We start from the raw sequence: 7,828 nt of genomic DNA, 5'->3' as shown, positions 1-7,828 counted from the left end.
TAATATACTTCAAACTTTTGAAATATATCTTTCCTCATATTTCCCACCAAGCTCTAAATAAAGGTGGACAAGTGAAACATTTTACTTTGAGTTGGAAAGAATTAGGTCAATCCTAAATTTGAAATTCAAATTAATACTATGGGGCTCATCTCTATAAAACTAGACAACCAAATGAAGTCACTTGTTCAAATCAAATATTTAAACTTAACAAGAAAAATGAAAAAATGAAGATCAAGTGAATTAGATTATAGCTTAATCTTTGATTGATATGATATGAATTATACACTTATCAACCTAATGAAAAAATACAAAATACACAATTTTCATTCTTACACTCCTCATATCGACTTTAAAAACAATTCTCTCTGAGAGATAATAATCTAAAAAAAATTCACCAACCACCCTTAGATTTCTCTTATAAGCTTTAATAAAGAAATAAAATACAAGACTAAAAATAGTTCATGTGAGAGACATCCTTACAAATTAAATTTTAAATTTTAAATCTTTTCTTACACAACTTTTTAACTTAATGATGAATACTCCCAATTATTCTATTATTCTATTGTCTCCTTATTCAATTAATCAATATAATCTTTTTTTTTTTTGATGGAGGTCATCCACAAACAAGTTTTAGGTACTCGATACGGGCCCACGTGAAACCTCTTCGACTAAGAACCAAAGATTAAGAAGCATCCACGCTGCCAAATTCGTCCGAGGCATGATCCCGACCTCATCCCTTGATCCTTAGTGGGCTCTTTGCGAACCATTCAACTTCACCAATAGACCAAGGGCCCATTGAATGGATCTAAAAATTAGATATCAAGATATTTAAATTATTATTAGACCACTTATCCTCGTGTTCAAAAGTATTAAAAATACACTCCTCTTTTTCCCTAACTTTTAAGTTTTTCCAAAATTCAGTTTCAGCACCGACGTAATTTCAATACTGAATACTCCACAATCAGGCCCTAATTTTCCCTTACAAGCTTCATCAAATGCTTAGCTTAATCCATAGCTTACTCGAGCATCTTTACATTTTTCTCTTCCTTGTGAGGCGACGAAGAATGATGGCCATGTATTTCCTAACTTATTAAATACTATTATCTCCTATTTTTATGCATCACACGCGCAAAAGACGAGCAATATTTCCCCTCTGCATAAACTATTTTATTTGGCAAATCCACTGTTTCTGTAGTTTCGACGATTCAAATTTTGAACGGACTGTTTCAAAGGGATGCAGCAAAACCAGCTTAAGGTAGCATTGATAACACCCATTTGCAAGTCTCTTTCTTATTCAAATTCAAATTTGTAATGAGATTTCTAATTTATGAAGGCACAAGTTTCTACTAACTAGAGCGTAGGAGTCGAAGTGACAATTAAATTTGTGTTCTACGAGAGGTTGTACGAAGTAAGCTGTATTTTAATATTGAAACGTATACTGAATGAGTCAGTTGTGATAAGTTGCGACTGATATTAGTCCCGTCTCTTATCGGAAGTTGCTAGTAATGTTGAAATGCTTCTTGCAGCAAGACAAGGAGTGACTTCACGGGGGATGATCTATCTGAGATAATTTGACTGTAATGTTTTTGAGGAGTGAAACAAATAAAATGCAAAACTTAGTATTTCTGTGGATGCCATCATGTAAAGGTGATTGCAGTGAATTTTACTTTTTATCGTGTATCAAGCAAGTACATAAAAATAAGACCCTGTCATGGCCGCAATTTTTCAGTTCAATTGTTCATGGGTAAATTGGTTTCAACTCCTACTGGGAAGCCCTCTAGACTATTAGTAATTAGATTTCCGTGCACACCGAGGCTAATCAATCTCTTTACATAGCTCATACACCGTATTTGAGCTTATGCGTAACTGGTTAGGGCAAATAGACTTTCCAAATACACAGTGTCGAGACTATGGGCTTTCACTGTGTGCGCGTTTGGGGTTATTATTGTTGGAATTGAATATAATTTTCCCTCCATCCTTGTTGCCCACTTACTGCAGCTGATCGTCTGCTGAAGAAACATCCAAACTTTTACCCAAGATTTCTATTTAGCATGTGTCAGCAACTGAGATTCGACCTTTACCAGCTCAAATCAGATCATTCACGAGACTCACGCCCATATAAATGTCATCACAACATTTCACTATTAAACTTGAATTAGTTTAAAGAAGTTAGCAGCAATTTGTCGGATGGTCCAAGGTCCCCTTGTACTTATCATTTCTCCATTTGCCCACATGTTCTCCATATCAAACTGTGCGTCAATTCATTTTAAACGATAAACGATTTGACCAGAAATATGGTGTCTGTTCTATATATAATAGCAGCTGGAATTACTGAATCAGTTGGATATAGCTAGTATGCATTTATGCCGTAATGATGAAGTACCAGCTTATTTTTGAATTGATTGCTTCATAAGTTTTGTTAATAATTGCAATTTGCCATTTTTCTAGCTAAGCAGAGGATTGATACTGATCAATTTTGCTCATAAGTCAACTGTTTAGTGCCAATCACATCATGACATGGGCAAATGCTCAATTAGAATGTTTTGAGTATGCCTTTGCCCCACAAAATTTATATTTTTGCTACTGAATGGTCATCTGTCTCTCATTGCCAAAAGGGATGGATGTTCCCTTATGATTTTTCAAGAATTAGGATTTTCATAAACTATGTAGTATGTACTATTCAGATGAAAGCTATAACAATTGAGTCACTCTTTCTCGTGTAATTGTTAACTAGCTCACTTAGACAAGGGCTGTTGAGATCACTTTTGCTTATCAGTTGGCTCCGAAGTTCAGAATCATCATTTGTGCTTTTGGCTGCTGCTATTTTTTCTAGGCTTCTGTTTCCTAAACTATTGGCCCAATTTTTCTTTTCAAAGGATTGTTCATTCTAAATGTAATATGTTGTATCCAGACAATTCCGAAAATACTTAGACATTTTCGATTCCATACCCTTAAGCATAGTTAGTCAATCAATTTTCATGAACCTTTTTCTTTTTTGTCCCAGACTTCATTATTTCTTCTAATTGGATATATTAAGTTGCTTCCCTTTATGCTAGTTTGTTTATGTAAGAATTTGACTAATGCAAGAATGAAATGCCAAGATCTAGAAGCTCAAGGGATAGCACAAGAGAGATAAATGATGATCAATTGATCAAGTCAATAATCATCAACTTACAATGTAGAATGCCCATTCAGATGCAATGCATGTAGAAGTGTCTGAATATATAGGCAATGCAAGATAACTAGGAGTCATGCAAGTGATAAGCGTAACAAGTAAGCACATATCCGCCAAAGGTGGATTATCCTCCATTGTGCATGAAAGTATGTGCAACAATGAGAGGATAAGAACACAAAGGTGTATCACACAAAGAGATGTGTGAGACAACACGTGCTTATATAAAATGCAAACTCCTATGTGTCTACATGACAACTAATATAAAAATGCATTGTCCTAACTAAAGTAAATTTTAAATACTAATATTTAATTCCACTAGCACCCTCCCTAAAGTGCAACTTAAGGGAATGCACTTAAGCTTATAAAAGCTAGATGACAATACATGATGGGTCCTGACTACTAGGCCATGTTAGGTACCCATGTACATAATGCAAGTGTAAAAGATATGCAATGCAATCTCTCATAAAGCGGAGAAAGAGGGAAAACCTCGTGGGAAAAACCCTCCCCCAAAAAGAGAGATGAAAAAATAAAGCAAGATGCATGTATGGATGGAGTAATCAAGACCCCCCCTATTATGACATACATCATGCATATAAAATATAGAAGCCCTCCATAAGAAAGTAATGAGGAGACTTGATATCCCCCCCCATAGTGAAGAAGCTCCTGCAAGTATGGCGATTGCTTGAAGACAAAATATAACCCAATGCCTACAAACAACATTTCTCCCCTTACGAAGAAGATGCACCAAGTACAAGTGCAAGAATGCTTCTCATTGTGGATAGGAAGAAGGAAGGGGAATCTATATGAAGTTTCTGAAGTTTGTTGATGTGTTGCCATGTGCTTGGTTGAGGAAGATGTCACAAACCAATCAATGTCAAGCCCAATAGAAGGTGAAAAACAAGGAACCAATGGTAATTGATCCATATAAGAATATGGTTCAAATTGCAAAGACAAAGTTGTCTCTTCAAAAGAAGAGGCGAGAAGAGAAGCAAAGAAGCCCCCCTTCAATGTAGAATCTACACCCATGATAAATGCTTCTGGATCAGTGTAGAAGCTGCACCAAGAAAATTGAATGACATTCCTCCCTTTAGGAAGAAGTGTTACTATAGGTGTATCAAAGAATCCTACCCAATCAGCGGGAAGAACCCTCAAAAGGTATGATGTCTTAGGAAACTGAATAGGAATCTCAACACGAGTATGATCAACCATGCAATGTGACATCTCAAGTGAAGTTTGAGACTCATGAATGTCAATCTCCAAAGATTAAAATGTCTCCTCTAAAGTAAAAGAGACCTCCTGCAATTGTTGTATCAAAGGATCCACAATCATGTCAAACTCAAAAGAAGGTTCAAGTGGAGAATCATGAGGGTTATAGTGTTCCCTCGCAACAATTGAAGAAGAATCATCCTCAATAAAGAGAAGATGAATGTCATTAATGATATCTCCCATATCTTAAATGAAGGACTCCACAAACAAACCTACAAGTTTTTGTCAAGAATTCATCCAAAGGAGTTGTAACTGGAAGACAAGGAATATCCTGTTGCACTGAATCACCTGAATCCATGGCTGTGTGAATGCAAGGATCATCATGGACAACAATAGATGTGATCTCAACTGGAGAAGTAGCAGATGTAGCTTGAGGCTTTCAATCAACAAGACTCTCTTTGTCTACAAGATTTGTATGAACTCTAATGTATCATCATCATAGGGAATATTATTTGCATCATCAAGTCGAATGAGACAAAATGCAACCGGATCAGCTGGTACTGGAGAAATATTTGGATCTCAAAAATGTTCCCAAATAAGATTCCACTCTTGGAGAGGGGAATTATTATTCAGGGTCATATGGTAGGCTATATGATATCTCCAAGAAGTGAGTCTCCTACAAATTGTACCTCTAATATGTTGATTTTTAGCATGTCATGCTTCTCTCTTCCAATATGCCCTTGGCTCAAGATGAGTCCATAAAGGCAAGATATTGAGCCATCTACAATGTGTGATGATGCCTTTTTCCCATGATGCATAATTATCCCTAGTTATGAGTATGATAGAAGGATGCGGTGTTGCCATGATTACATCAATAATTCACCTCCAAAATGCAATGAATTAAAGACTCCCCCTAAAGAGATGATTTTGGCACTTTATATGTAGTGCGAGTACAATTGCCACTTGCTCAGTTTGGCCAAAGTTTACTTTTGATTCTGATAATTACAACAACAAATATGAGACAATAATAGACTCAATATAATCAGGATACAAGATCACTAAAGGAACTTCAAAGTACAAGTACCCAAATAGGCCAAAATAGACCAAATGCTGAAAGTGAATCTTTCATCCAAATAAGCTTATTCTATGATAGCAAATATGGATTGCTCTCTAAAATTACACACTTAAACAAAAAAAAATGGCACTTGAAAATGTGTCTGTATGAGCCTGAATGTAGCCTATAAAGTTGCAAAATCAAGGATTGCACAATTTCAGTCACCAAAATCTGCAAATTCTGAAAAATCTGTCCACCAAAATCAGAAAAAAACTGTACCACTGGAAACTTCAAGAAATGTAGGCAAAAAAAAAAATTGCATCGAAATTGGAGTCCATATGACCAAGTTATGGCTCCGCAAAGTTGGACTACCAAATCGAAAATGCAAACCGTGAGTGCTTTGGTTTTGCAAGCCTTGACAACGTCAATAGATCCCAAGGTTTAACTTTGATGATCAATAGGCCATCATAGCAAGACAGTAACACCAGATTGTACCACTGTTATAGAGGGTTGACTGGGCGTATTGTGGGAGATTTGACTAGTCTCAGCAATGAATGGGTGAACAATGTTGCTTGAACAATATGATGAAGGGATCACTGAGAATGTCTGCACAATGGATCAGCAAAGGGCAGATCCAACTTGGGTCGAATGTTGTTGAGAGATCTCCATGGCTGGTTCGTCTCTGATCTGCTATGGCTATCGACAGTCTCTATGGCTCAATTTGGTTGTCTAAATGTTCCAAGCTCAGATGTGGGCTGCAAATAATAACCAATGTCTTCACAATGCATATGCTCAGGCTTGAACTTGATTGTGTCGATAGATCTCGGCTTGGGCTGGAATTTGATGATCATGGAGCAAGCATCCAATTCATCCCATGTGGATGTTTGCGTGATGAGCAATGCTTGATGCGTGACCTTAATGGGACTAGCTTGATGACTGTTAGTATTGATCAGAGGGCAATGTCGAGCAATGCAATGATGGGACGAGATCCCTATTGTTTGTCACAATACTAGATGTGTCTATGGCTCTCCCAATGTCTAAGATATCTCAATGCCCAATTAGAGAAGATGGCGGCTTAGTGCAGAGAAGATCACCAAGTCGGGGGTGGATATCAGTTGCTCGGTTGTATAAAGGAGTAGCCAATGTCAACACATTGTGGGGGTTGCTTCCACAAGGGCTTATGTGTCCCTTGACTGTGCGGACAGGGCACTTTTAGAGACTACAAAACATGCCTAGTACAAAACATGCCTCAAAGTCAGAAGAATTTGTCTCTACAAGTGTGGGGCTCATCCAAATGCATTGCTTGAAGAAAGTTAGAATTGCAGTGCGCATAGATCAAGGGTGGTAGTTGAAAGGATGATCGGATAAGGTGTTACATCCCAAATTTTGACCTAATTTTAAATTTTTTTTATAGCCATTAGATTGAACGGATTTTTCTTTCATAATCATGTGAAGAAGGTAGTTATTTATATCCGTTGTATTCATTATGTTAACTGTTTAGTGAAGATTGTCATTATCCATTATTTGTCATGTGATGTTTAGCAGTTGCTTGATTTTGGAATTGTGGTTAATAATTAAATTCTTTATCTATATTAAATGTTATTATGAAATTATTATGGAACTTGTTATTGTCATGGAAATATTGCACGGGCGATTGCAGGGGAAGATGAAGGGGGGAAGCATTGCTAAACGGGATCAACGGAATGGGATACTAGCTTAGTCCAATTATCAGTTTGATAGGTATGACCTTTAATTGCCTTGGTAAGGACCTAGCGACTTGAACATCAGGATACAATCGATGGACCTGTTGGAGTTTATAAAAACTACCAAGCAACAAAATGCTCAATACCAAAATGATATCACTCACACAATCTAAGGATCAGCCAATTCCTATTAACAATTATGTGTGCAAACCATTTGGACCCAACTTCAACAAAACCAAAGGTGATTTTCTACTCTTAAGGCTCTGCAAAACTAGGGTGGGTATACCCAGGGATGATTCAAGATTGGGAAACACTGTATGAGAATTATTTTAGTTTCATTCTGATTCTCATCTCAAATCCTCAAATACATGCATAATTATTGACAATTTGATAAACACATCCCATATAACAGATCTAGCCAAAATTCTTCTATAGATCTGCACGTGTTCTCAGCAATACTGGCTAACTGAAGCTAAAACATTCCATGCAAACAAGTACAGGCCAACTTTGAAAATCTTCAGGAAATAAAAGTAAAATTGATTATAATTCTGCATTTGAAAACCATTTATGACACATTTCTCTTCCAGCTGAATCAATTTGACTAGTGCCTAATCCATTAGGGCTCAGAGTCTACTACAAATCCTTAGATCTAATTTGTTGCCTTGCAACAAATTTTATCAGCAATTCTTA

At 36.6% G+C, this 7,828-nt stretch overlaps 1 protein-coding gene across 7 annotated transcripts in view; it reads left to right on the top strand.

The window, feature by feature from the left end:
- Positions 1-858: 858 nt before the first annotated feature.
- LOC149564997 (uvrB/uvrC motif-containing protein) overlaps positions 859-7,828 on the top strand; it is a 181,945-nt gene continuing 174,975 nt past the window's right edge. For 4 of the 7 annotated variants that reach the window (XM_089818525.1, XM_089818521.1, XM_089818527.1 and 1 more), the window contains exon 1: positions 1,012-1,255. The gene's annotated coding sequence lies outside the window, so the exon portion shown is untranslated. Of the gene's footprint in view, positions 1,256-7,828 lie in introns of all 7 variants that reach the window. The other 3 variants (XM_089818523.1, XM_089818528.1, XM_089818524.1) reach the window with 2 other exon arrangements.

The sequence above is a fragment of the Cupressus sempervirens genome, chromosome 3 (genome assembly GCF_028749045.1).
Source record: "Cupressus sempervirens isolate cs-2001-9-10 chromosome 3, ASM2874904v1, whole genome shotgun sequence".
Lineage (NCBI taxonomy): Eukaryota > Viridiplantae > Streptophyta > Pinopsida > Cupressales > Cupressaceae > Cupressus > Cupressus sempervirens.
The sequence above is the reverse complement of the archived record's forward strand: the minus strand, read 5'-3'. Positions and strand labels throughout refer to the sequence as shown.